The sequence below is a fragment of the Crinia signifera genome, chromosome 11 (assembly GCF_055691185.1).
Source record: "Crinia signifera chromosome 11, ASM5569118v1, whole genome shotgun sequence".
Taxonomy (NCBI): domain Eukaryota; kingdom Metazoa; phylum Chordata; class Amphibia; order Anura; family Myobatrachidae; genus Crinia; species Crinia signifera.
This window is the reverse complement of record NC_139227.1, coordinates 35,684,257-35,697,783: the sequence shown is the minus strand read 5'-3', so window position 1 is coordinate 35,697,783 and position 13,527 is coordinate 35,684,257. Positions and strand designations below refer to the sequence as shown.

The 13,527-nt window shown below is 43.9% G+C and overlaps 1 non-coding gene across 1 annotated transcript; it reads right to left on the bottom strand.

Annotated features, from left to right (window-relative positions):
- Positions 1 to 12,650: 12,650 nt before the first annotated feature.
- TRNAG-GCC (transfer RNA glycine (anticodon GCC)) lies at positions 12,651 to 12,721 on the bottom strand. The gene has a single exon. It is a non-coding gene; the product is annotated as a tRNA-Gly (tRNA).
- Positions 12,722 to 13,527: the final 806 nt, after the last annotated feature.

The following is a 13,527-nucleotide window of genomic DNA, read 5'->3' as shown; positions in this document are numbered from 1 at the left end:
TCAATTCGCCGCCATATTGCCCGATGTAAGTTTTTTTTTTACTAGTATGTCTGCGTTTTTTAGCAATGATTTGTGTACTTTTTATAAATATGTTCATGGGTATGTGGGTGTATAAGGGGTGTATAGGGGGTGTATAGGGGGTGTATAAGGGGTGTATAGGGGGTGTATAGGGGGTGTATAAGGGGTGTATAGGGGGTGTATAGGGGTGTATAGGGGGTGTATAAGGGATGTATAAGGGGTGTATAGGGGATGTATAAGGGGTGTATAGGGGGTGTATAAGGGGTGTATAGGGGGTGTATAAGGGGTGTATAGGGGGTGTATAGGGGGTGTATAGGGGGTGTATAGGGGATGTATAGGGGGTGTATAAGGGGTGTATAGGGGGTGTATAAGGGATGTATAAGGGGTGTATAAGGGGTGTATATGGGGGTATATGTAGTCGCTCTGTTTTTGGGTGTAGCATATCAATTAGTTAGCATGATAAATGTATGAAATATAACAGAAATGATAATTTGTAAGGTTATGAGCATGACTAATGTGAATTTTTCATTCCCCCATTTTTATGAAACCCAACCTTCGATTTCTATGCCATCAACATGAACATTTCAGCACGCGCAAGGGCACGCATGGAAGCCCGGGAGGAGGCAGCCCGGGAGGAGGCAGCCCGGGAGGAGGAAGAGGAGGAGGAAGAGGAGGAGGAAGAGGAGGAGACATTGGCACCTGCTGGTGACCACCCCATTTCGACATCCCCTTCCACCAGCCACTCCCCTACCCCCACCCACACCCCTACCCCCACCCCCACCCCTACCCCCACCCCCACCCCTACCCACACCCCTACCCCCACCCACACCCCTACACCCACCAACACCCCCTCCCCACCCCATTTCCAACCCCCCTACACCTCCCCACCACCCACCCCCAAACCTCTCCAATCCCCACTCCAATACCGGTCAGTCATCTTCCTCTTCAGTGTACTTTTGAAGTCTGACCACCTACAAGTTTAAAAATACAAATATCACCATGAGATATGTGCACCACTGTGCTAGTGAACATCATGACTAAGTTACATTTCCTAGTGTGGGTGATCTTATGTTTTTTAGCCATATGTTTCCCCACACACACATTAATGTCTCCATTATGAGGCATTTCAGTGTCTCATCTCATTCATTAGGCCACTAAATGCACATACATAGATCACTATGCAGAAATGACATCATCCATGGCCAAATTATGCACCTCCACCTGTTGTGAAACTACACATTCCACCATAGCTTGACAGTGTGGTTATTATGGAGTAATTTAACTATGGGAAGGCATACTGGGATGTGTAGTTTCTCACCAGCTACATGTGCACAGTTTGGTCATTCTTGTTTCAGTAGCATCATATGGAACATGTTACAACAACTCTTTTTCAACAACACACTTTCTGTTGTCCCATCACATACTTCACATGAGCAGAACTGTGCCCATAACCTCACATCACACCAATGGTGCATGTTTCATATATAAATGTGGGTTATTAGACATGGTTGTGTTCACATGTGACATTGAAGTGTAGCACTATCTACAAACACACCTTTCTATTATTCTCAAAACATACATGTAACATATGTACACACATATGACATTATCAGGGGGAGAAACACACTTGCCTTTTCTTCACTGCTAGCCAATCTCTGACCACTGGTGACACCTGGTTCACTTCCTCTGTGATCTTGTCCCAAAGGTTTCTCTTTGCACTGGCACCCGGCTTCCTGGTTGGCAATTCGATCCATTCGCGTGCCCTGGGCACTAAAATTCTTAAATCTGCCTCTAGAAATGCAGGGTTTCTCTTTTTGGTGGTGGTATCCTGCTCAGTCCTCACCCTAGATGTTGCAGCTCGTTTTCTGGTGGCCCCAGTTCTCTCACCATGCACCTGCTGGGTCACACCTGTTTGGAGAGATGCAACCTCTTGTTCTGGCTGGTTGCTTGGCCCTTGTGTAGCTGGTGGCATTGCAGTAGTGGCTGTTAGTGAGGGGCCCCCTTGATCTTGGGTCCTCCTTGTCCTCTCCTGCTCCCTGTGCCTCAACCTTTCAAGCAAGGATTCTGCTCTTGCTCTCTGTAGAGCGTCCTCAGCTGCGGAATCATCTGAGCTAGACATGTTTGCAGCAATTCTGGCCTGCATCTGCCTGAATATTTATATGGTAATCTCCCGCCATGAACAAGGGGGCGTATATTTTTCCCGCAATGTAGTAGCTAATTTACGCCGATATTTCCCGGCGACAATTCCCGCTTAAATTACGCAGGTCTCAACGCACCTGAACATTCACCTGTACATGCACATACACAGGTTGTGGACCATTGTGTGCTACATGGTGAAATGTGTGCACCTGTCATTCCAATGATGAGTGTTGTCAGGTGGTATCTGTTGGAGTTTGTGTATGCTTTCTGAATCACATTTCAAAACATCACGTTATAATGCTTTCCTTACATATGTAATGAGTATGAAATTGTCATACACCAACATGTTGCATTGTGCCTTTTTTAGCAGCGTATTTCTTAGTAGACGGTTGCGTGTATTATTTTCAGCACACTGTATATACAGTACGTCTCTCCATGGAAATCGTTGTATTGTGCCCTTTTATCAGCGTATTTATTAGTAGACGGTTGCGTGTATTATTTTCAGCACACTGTATATACAGTACGGCTCTCTATAAATTGAAAGCATACTGTTGGTTATGGTGTGTGTATATCAGAACGGTCCGCGTAAGTTTCTATTCGCATCCAGTTTGTTAATGTAAGAAGGATTAATAAAGTTAATACTAAACAAACAAGTTTTTAGACCAATCAGCAAGCACCAAAAGTTATATATGTACCTGCAATTAATAACTGCGCCATTGCCAATATGTCTTCAACCAGGGCTAACGCCTTTTCGAACCAGGAGCTGGTGGCCCTGGTTGAGGTGATGGACAGGCGCCTGGGGTCCAGGGGCCCATATGTGTCCAACATGGACAAGCGGCGGGCATATAATGCTGCCCGCCGGCTAATATACGCCCGGACCTGCGTCCGCAGAAGCCTGGCCCAAGTGGAGCGGTGCTGGTCTGACCTGCGCCGGCGGCAGCCAGTGATGCTATGCTCAATTCGCCGCCATATTGCCCGATGTAAGTTTTTTTTTTACTAGTATGTCTGCGTTTTTTAGCAATGATTTGTGTACTTTTTATAAATATGTTCATGGGTATGTGGGTGTATAAGGGGTGTATAGGGGGTGTATAAGGGGTGTATAGGGGGTGTATAGGGGGTGTATAGGGGGTGTATAAGGGATGTATAAGGGGTGTATAGGGGGTGTATAGGTGTGTATAGGGGGTGTATAAGGGATGTATAAGGGGTGTATAGGGGATGTATAAGGGGTGTATAGGGGGTGTATAAGGGGTGTATAGGGGGTGTATAAGGGGTGTATAGGGGGTGTATAGGGGGTGTATAGGGGGTGTATAGGGGATGTATAAGGGGTGTATAAGGGGTGTATAAGGGGTGTATAGGGGGTGTATAGGGGGTGTATAAGGGATGTATAAGGGGTGTATAAGGGGTGTATATGGGGGTATATGTAGTCGCTCTGTTTTTGGGTGTAGCATATCAATTAGTTAGCATGATAAATGTATGAAATATAACAGAAATGATAATTTGTAAGGTTATGAGCATGACTAATGTGAATTTTTCATTCCCCCATTTTTATGAAACCCAACCTTCGATTTCTATGCCATCAACATGAACATTTCAGCACGCGCAAGGGCACGCATGGAAGCCCGGGAGGAGGCAGCCCGGGAGGAGGCAGCCCGGGAGGAGGAAGAGGAGGAGGAAGAGGAGGAGGAAGAGGAGGAGACATTGGCACCTGCTGGTGACCACCCCATTTCGACATCCCCTTCCACCAGCCACTCCCCTACCCCCACCCACACCCCTACCCCCACCCCTACCCACACCCCTACCCCCACCCACACCCCTACACCCACCAACACCCCCTCCCCACCCCATTTCCAACCCCCCTACACCTCCCCACCACCCACCCCCAAACCTCTCCAATCCCCACTCCAATACCGGTCAGTCATCTTCCTCTTCAGTGTACTTTTGAAGTCTGACCACCTACAAGTTTAAAAATACAAATATCACCATGAGATATGTGCACCACTGTGCTAGTGAACATCATGACTAAGTTACATTTCCTAGTGTGGGTGATCTTATGTTTTTTAGCCATATGTTTCCCCACACACACATTAATGTCTCCATTATGAGGCATTTCAGTGTCTCATCTCATTCATTAGGCCACTAAATGCACATACATAGATCACTATGCAGAAATGACATCATCCATGGCCAAATTATGCACCTCCACCTGTTGTGAAACTACACATTCCACCATAGCTTGACAGTGTGGTTATTATGGAGTAATTTAACTATGGGAAGGCATACTGGGATGTGTAGTTTCTCACCAGCTACATGTGCACAGTTTGGTCATTCTTGTTTCAGTAGCATCATATGGAACATGTTACAACAACTCTTTTTCAACAACACACTTTCTGTTGTCCCATCACATACTTCACATGAGCAGAACTGTGCCCATAACCTCACATCACACCAATGGTGCATGTTTCATATATAAATGTGGGTTATTAGACATGGTTGTGTTCACATGTGACATTGAAGTGTAGCACTATCTACAAACACACCTTTCTATTATTCTCAAAACATACATGTAACATATGTACACACATATGACATTATCAGGGGGAGAAACACACTTGCCTTTTCTTCACTGCTAGCCAATCTCTGACCACTGGTGACACCTGGTTCACTTCCTCTGTGATCTTGTCCCAAAGGTTTCTCTTTGCACTGGCACCCGGCTTCCTGGTTGGCAATTCGATCCATTCGCGTGCCCTGGGCACTAAAATTCTTAAATCTGCCTCTAGAAATGCAGGGTTTCTCTTTTTGGTGGTGGTATCCTGCTCAGTCCTCACCCTAGATGTTGCAGCTCGTTTTCTGGTGGCCCCAGTTCTCTCACCATGCACCTGCTGGGTCACACCTGTTTGGAGAGATGCAACCTCTTGTTCTGGCTGGTTGCTTGGCCCTTGTGTAGCTGGTGGCATTGCAGTAGTGGCTGTTAGTGAGGGGCCCCCTTGATCTTGGGTCCTCCTTGTCCTCTCCTGCTCCCTGTGCCTCAACCTTTCAAGCAAGGATTCTGCTCTTGCTCTCTGTAGAGCGTCCTCAGCTGCGGAATCATCTGAGCTAGACATGTTTGCAGCAATTCTGGCCTGCATCTGCCTGAATATTTATATGGTAATCTCCCGCCATGAACAAGGGGGCGTATATTTTTCCCGCAATGTAGTAGCTAATTTACGCCGATATTTCCCGGCGATAATTCCCGCTTAAATTACGCAGGTCTCAACGCACCTGAACATTCACCTGTACATGCACATACACAGGTTGTGGACCATTGTGTGCTACATGGTGAAATGTGTGCACCTGTCATTCCAATGATGAGTGTTGTCAGGTGGTATCTGTTGGAGTTTGTGTATGCTTTCTGAATCACATTTCAAAACATCACGTTATAATGCTTTCCTTACATATGTAATGAGTATGAAATTGTCATACACCAACATGTTGCATTGTGCCTTTTTTAGCAGCGTATTTCTTAGTAGACGGTTGCGTGTATTATTTTCAGCACACTGTATATACAGTACGTCTCTCCATGGAAATCGTTGTATTGTGCCCTTTTATCAGCGTATTTATTAGTAGACGGTTGCGTGTATTATTTTCAGCACACTGTATATACAGTACGGCTCTCTATAAATTGAAAGCATACTGTTGGTTATGGTGTGTGTATATCAGAACGGTCCGCGTAAGTTTCTATTCGCATCCAGTTTGTTAATGTAAGAAGGATTAATAAAGTTAATACTAAACAAACAAGTTTTTAGACCAATCAGCAAGCACCAAAAGTTATATATGTACCTGCAATTAATAACTGCGCCATTGCCAATATGTCTTCAACCAGGGCTAACGCCTTTTCGAACCAGGAGCTGGTGGCCCTGGTTGAGGTGATGGACAGGCGCCTGGGGTCCAGGGGCCCATATGTGTCCAACATGGACAAGCGGCGGGCATATAATGCTGCCCACCGGCTAATATACGCCCGGACCTGCGTCCGCAGAAGCCTGGCCCAAGTGGAGCGGTGCTGGTCTGACCTGCGCCGGCGGCAGCCAGTGATGCTATGCTCAATTCGCCGCCATATTGCCCGATGTAAGTTTTTTTTTTACTAGTATGTCTGCGTTTTTTAGCAATGATTTGTGTACTTTTTATAAATATGTTCATGGGTATGTGGGTGTATAAGGGGTGTATAGGGGGTGTATAAGGGGTGTATAGGGGTGTATAGGGGGTGTATAAGGGGTGTATAAGGGGTGTATAAGGGATGTATAAGGGGTGTATAAGGGGTGTATAGGGGGTGTATGGGGGTGTATAAGGGATGTATAAGGGGTGTATAGGGGATGTATAAGGAATGTATAAGGGGTGTATAAGGGGTGTATAGGGGGTGTATAAGGGATGTATAAGGGGTGTATATGGGGGGTATATGTAGTCGCTCTGTTTTTGGGTGTAGCATATCAATTAGTTAGCATGATAAATGTATGAAATATAACAGAAATGATAATTTGTAAGGTTATGAGCATGACTAATGTGAATTTTTCATTCCCCCATTTTTATGAAACCCAACCTTCGATTTCTATGCCATCAACATGAACATTTCAGCACGCGCAAGGGCACGCATGGAAGCCCGGGAGGAGGCAGCCCGGGAGGAGGCAGCCCGGGAGGAGGCAGCCCGGGAGGAGGAAGAGGAGGAGGAAGAGGAGGAGACATTGGCACCTGCTGGTGACCACCCCATTTCGACATCCCCTTCCACCAGCCACTCCCCTACCCCCACCCACACCCCTACCCCCACCCCCACCCCTACCCACACCCCTACCCCCACCCCTACACCCACCAACACCCCCTCCCCACCCCATTTCAAACCCCCCTACACCTCCCCACCACCCACCCCCAAACCTCTCCAATCCCCACTCCAACCCACTACCTGTTCCCCAAGTCCAATCCCATCCCCCTTGCTCCTGACCCCCCCAACCACTGGACACCCAACCAGCGGCGAGCAGGATGGCTCAACTAGCCATAAGTAAATATTGTGTCTAATGTTTACCTACACATTTCTACACATAAACAATCACAACAACCACATATGTGTATCCAACATCAACATTAGTTGCAACATATCACTGCTTGGCGACCATGAGGTGTGGCCTGTCCTTCTCCAGGAACAAGGGTCCCCTTGGTGGTTTTTTTGAGTGTGGCCATGCCTCAACCCTTTGATTAATTGACATAACAGTACATCCAATGACATATCCGACATTAGTGGTGTTGTAGTTATGTGGGTCCAGGTATTGTGTAACTCCACTTCACAGCATGATGTGCAACATAAATTTATAGATTGTTTTGTTAATAGTGTGTGAGGCCATGCGGATGCATGCTTTACAAACATAGCTTTAGGCCTATAATTTGTACAGCAATGTCCTAAATGTAAAATAGTAAGGAGTGCTTAAGCCGCAACAATGTCATAACCCTTAAATAGCACAGCCTAATTGTGAGGTTAGAGGTGAGTCCCCCAAAACAAAACTACCAATTGGGATACAGCATACATTCATCCAAGAAGGAGTAATTTATTTAATGTTATGTAATATGTACAGTATGTGTGTGTCAACAGAATAGTATTTAGGACCGTGTTTACAGCATACCCATCTTCAATGTAGTTTAAAAATGTATGTGGCCTTCACACTTAACTCACAACTTCTTATTATGTACAAATACAACAAACATTTGTGTATGTTATATAATATTATTATTTTTTTATCCCTTCACTACAGACACTGAACAGCACCAGGAGGAGGTGGACAACATTTTGCGGGAGATATTCCTAACCCTATTTTATTTAAATATTCTTTTTTTACGTTTGGAGGCCCTCATTTAATTTATTTTTATCCCCCCCTTATTATGTTTGTTATTAATAAAAGTTTATGTTCAGTTAGAAGTTGCCTGTGTTTTTAATAATAAATATGTTAGAAGGCTTGTAAGGGTAGGTACATACAGATGTGTAATGTAAGTTATATTTGTAATTTGAGGTGAGGGGTAACGATTGATGTGTGAATGTGTGTGTGTTTTTGAGTTAAATAACACAGTGAAAATGCATGAATGTTTAATGTTGTTAGATTAAAACATCACACAACATCAGGGTAGGTATACATGTTACACATTTTGGTCAAACTAATTATGGACATAATTTAGTACATACACACAAACACCAACATAAATTTATTTAAAAGTAAAAGCAATGTGGGGACACATAGATAGTGATTAAAATGCCACATTAGAACATAACAAATATACATGTAATGAGGGTTAAAATGTTGTGTTATTAGGGTCTTTATTAAGGTAGACAATTGAGTTAATAGAAAACAATAATTGAATAACAATTCGAATAATTAATTAATTGTCTTAATTATAGTTGAAAGGCAAGATTTGCAGGTCCATATATGTGAAGGGTATGCCAGCGTGCACGGACGTACGCTCACTCTCATGAGCGGTGACATACGCTGAGTTTTCCATTGAAAACAATAGAGACCCATCCTTGCACGGTGGCGTACGCTCAGATAGCCGCAAGAAGTCGGTGGGAAGACGGACGAGAGACGTCCGTAAACGGTGGCGTACGCTCTGTTGTACGCCAGTTGTCGGAGTCTAAGGGCTGATCCGTCCGTGTACGTTGGCGTACGCTCAATTGTACGCCACTCCCCTTCGACGTTGTTTCTGGCCGTACGTATGCGGCTGATTTGTGGGTGGACTTAACCTCAACGGCCGCGTACGGAGAGCGTACGCTAATATGGAACGTACGCACGTTTGGCCGCACCGATCAGAATAACCCCCAGTGTGAGTATATAGGAGTGCAGGTTAGGTACATACGTTCAATTTTAGAGGTTAAAGCAAAGGGTTTTAAAACTTTCTTAGGCTTGAAGATGTCTTGGTGATGAGTTCATCTGTTTTCATCCTGTTTAAGTCCTGAATAAGTCCTGAATTTGTTGTATCATTACAGAACCCTTTTAAATAAACCCTTCTAAAATAACCCAACAGCCCAGGCTACAACAGCCTAGTGAGGCTCCCTTGTGGATGTTAGGGCATGAACTACCGCCTGTCGGCACATGTCGGCTCAAAAAAAAAAAGAGGGGAAACCCCCATGTCAACCTTTTGACTGTCGACCTTCGGTCATGTCGACATAATGTTTGTAGACCTAGTGACCATATCCGCACACAAGTTATATAGGGATGTGATATAACCAGCTCACTAGGTAATTGTTTCACATAGCAATGAGGAGCAGAGTCTAATTGTTGTGGATAATGGCTGCGCTGGGCTGTGTAAGTCAGAAGCGCCCTGCAACCACGGGTGCCTCCCGGTAGGTAGATGTCGACAGATGTAGAGACAAACAGCGGCACTCTGTGGATTTAACACAACGTGTTTAATAAAGTGACCAACGTTTCGGGGGATGGATACCCCTTTATCAAGGTGCACTGTACACCTTGATAAAGAGGTATCCATCCCCCTAAATATTGGTCACTTTATGTGTTAAATCCACGGAGTGCCACTGTTTGTCTCTACATCTGTATATATATATATATATATATATATATATATATATATATATATATATATATACAACCTATATATATATATATATATATATATATATATATATATATATATATATATATATATATATATATATATATATATATCACCGCTTAGATGTTATAGCACCCAAAGGGTTAAATGAGAAAATTTCTTATATTGGATGTTGATCGTGTTTATTACCTGACTAGATGCCTTTGCCTAATGATGTGCCTGAATGTTATATATGACATGTAATTTATGCTAATTTACTTTTATACACAGCATGTATATTTACGTGTTATTCTGTTGTATCTAAGGTAACCATGACTACCATTGAGAGACGCAGCCCGGGCGGCCTGACTCATATGACGCTGTAGGAGAGACAGTGGAGCTGACGTCACTGAGGTGAGACAGCCAGCGTGGATACTCCAAACAGGTGTAATGACGGGCTACACCCGAGGGGCGGTCCTTAATGACACGGTGAAGGTATAAGGTGAGCTTTATGTTTTACATGTGTGTTATCCTGACGATATTTCCATCGAGAAATGAAACGTTGATGATACAAACCTCTGGTTGAGTCCTTGTCTGATTTTTACTTACTCTGAGTGTCGTGCTCCATGTGGATTCATATATATATATATATATATATATATATATATATATATATATCACATCTATATATATATATATATATCACATCTATATATATATATATATATATATATATATATATATATGTCTATTGTCTGTGTGTCACGGAAACACTGCCATCTGCTGGCAGCAAGTGAAAGTACATCTCATCTCTCTCATAGAGGCAATCATGTACTGGAAAATTAGCTGCCTTACTAGCTTTCGAAGCATATGCTTCGAGAGGGCTTACTAGTATGCATTTATTTTTTTAATCCTTTCTCCATTTAACAGCACCAAACCCTAGGTCTCTGCCACCCTAATAATTACATCAGTATCCTGTCCCCTGATGCATCTGTTTACCAGGTATTTGTTCTAAATTACCTTGTACTGCAAGTCCTTATTTTGCATTGTTAGGTGCTGCGGAACCCTTGTGGCGCCATATAAATGATAATAGTTATCTTTATCAAGCTGAATGGGCACAGGTAAGACCAGAGTGCATCGGACAGCTGCACATTTCACTATACACTGTATAGTATACAGCTTTGTTGGAGCTAACCCAAGTTGGGGAGAAGGAGATCCTCTTAACGAATATCAAGACCAGGGACCAAATGTAAAAGGGTGTGAGAATAAGATAGGGCCTTATTTTGGTTCATTCTTTCTGTCAAAATCCTTCTTAGATGGACAAAACCATGTGCACTGCAGGGGGGGCAGATGTAACATGTGCAGAGAGAATTAGATTTGGGTGAGTAATTTTGTTTCTGTGCAGGGAAAATACTGACTGCTTTATTTTTACACTGCAATATAGATCTCACTTTGAAGTAAAACCCCATCCAAATCTAATTCTCTCTGCACATGTTACATCTGCCCCACCTGCAGTGCACATGGTTTTGCCCATCTAAGAAGGATTTTGTCAGAAAGAATGAACCAAAATAAGGCCCAAAGTGAGAGATTTTGGGAGAGTTTTCCCTTTTATTCTGAAAGCAGCAATCATTTGGACTGCAAAACCTGATGGATTTTGTCATGTATTCGATTGCTGCTTTAAATAAAATGGGAAATCTCTCCCCAAATCTCTCACTTTCTGATTCTCACGCCCTATTAAATTTGGCCCCAGTTATTATCTGCCAGATCAGCATTGATGTTTCTCCCCTGCCAGCATTCACTTTGCGGCTATAGGTTAAGTTTGAACTACAAACAATTAGTAGCTGTGCATAAATACAGATATGGTTGCAAATTGCATTAACACTTTTATAATTATTATTGTTAATTTATACGGCGCCACAATTTTTCTGCAGCGCCTGAGAATACATAGATGAGCGAAAATCAAGAATATCACGAATTACAGTACAAGGCAAATTAGTACAAGTACATGGTAAGTAAAGACAGTTGCAGCAGAGGACACTGATGCAATTATCAGGGTGGCAGATATATATTTTAACCCTTTGAGTGCCAAGTGAATTTGTCAAAATAGGTGTAATAATTGCCAAGCAAACATTTTTGTGTGCAGCGCTGGGCAGGCAGCAGGGTCCGTGCGGTGGCTTGGAACTAGTAGCGGGGCGGGAATGTGAAAAAAATATTTTGAAAAGACGGCTGTTTATTGGAGAATTCTCTCAGCCAATCATTCTCTCAGCCTCTCAGTGTCCGGCAAGTCTTTTCAAAATATTTTTGTTCACATTTAGCAGCCGCTTCCTGCCCCTCCGCGCGGCAAATACCGCTAGAGGCACCTAGCCGCATCCTCCACCACACGGACCATGCTGCCCACCACACAGACCACGCTGCCCTCTCCCCGTCCCACGCTGCCTGCCTCATGTACCCAGCTGCCCACCCCCCGCCACTGCACATAGGCAGTGGTGCATCAACGCTGGCACACACCTAGGATCAGACCCGCGATGTGCCACTGATGGGTCCGTCTGATAAATTTAACGTGCAGCCTGTCCGACCTCCCCACTCCGACCCGATGCGAACGGGACCACGCATCGGGAACACATCGGATTTGGGCCAAATATTTTTTGCACGATCCGTCGGGATCGGGTGAAATCGGCCTAAATCGGACAAGTGTATGGGCACCTTTACAGAGATGGAGGCACTCAAAGGGTTAAGAAAAACACATGAGGGGAGAGAGAATATCAGCATCGCATATCAAACGGCCATAAATGAACTAGTGTATATGTTATTTAATTCAATGAATGCACACATTCCTATATTTCATTAGTTTACAAACATTAATAATAACTGATTCATCTCCCCTAATGTAAACTAATTAATTGTAACATTTTAGCAGTCAAATTGATAAGAAAAGAAGCAGTTGCATTGGCCGGGAATCGAACCCGGGCCTCCCGCGTGGCAGGCGAGAATTCTACCACTGAACCACCAATGCTTCAACTGTCTGCAAAAGGGGGAACAGCTGTGAAATTCCTCAACACAGATGTCTCTCTGTCTCTGCAGTGTATAGGAAAGCCTGGGGATTGTGTGGCGTCACAGGCGTTGCTGTTGTACTAGGTCCTATGCTAGCTCCACCCCACCCACATATTTTGTTACAGGCAAGAGACATGGATCGAGAGAGGGTAATAAGCTCAATCAATATGTAACATACTTATGTCAGAGTCTCGATGGAGCAGAGCAACGTCCTGCACGTCTGTAGAAATGTAGTAATACATTTATCTGCATAGCACAACATCACTGTGTATCATTCTGCAGGGGGGTAAATGATAGAGAGCAATGTTCTGCAGGTCTTCAGAGAGATCAGAAATGGAACAAGCTGAGAATATATCACTATGTACCTGTATAGGGCCAGATGGGATAGAGCAATGTTCTGCAGATCCCTAGAGAGGTCAGTAATATAATAATATGCAGAATATATCACTACGTACCACTGGGATAGAGCAATATTCTGCTTATCACTATACAGATTGGGTAAAAAATACCGGTAGTCAGTATATTGACAATCAGGATGCTGACAGCACCATGGCGACAGTCATAATCCTGACAGATCCATGTAAGGGTACTTATATGTTAGTTGGGCTATTTGCTTAGTGGGCTATTCTGCGTAGGGAAATCGCATTGCATCGCATGGGCCATTTTAAGGGCCATGCGATGCGATGCCATTTACCTATGTAATTTATTCACTGCTCTCTTAGCCCCGGGGGGATCGCATCGCACCTCCCGCAAAATTGCATGCGATGC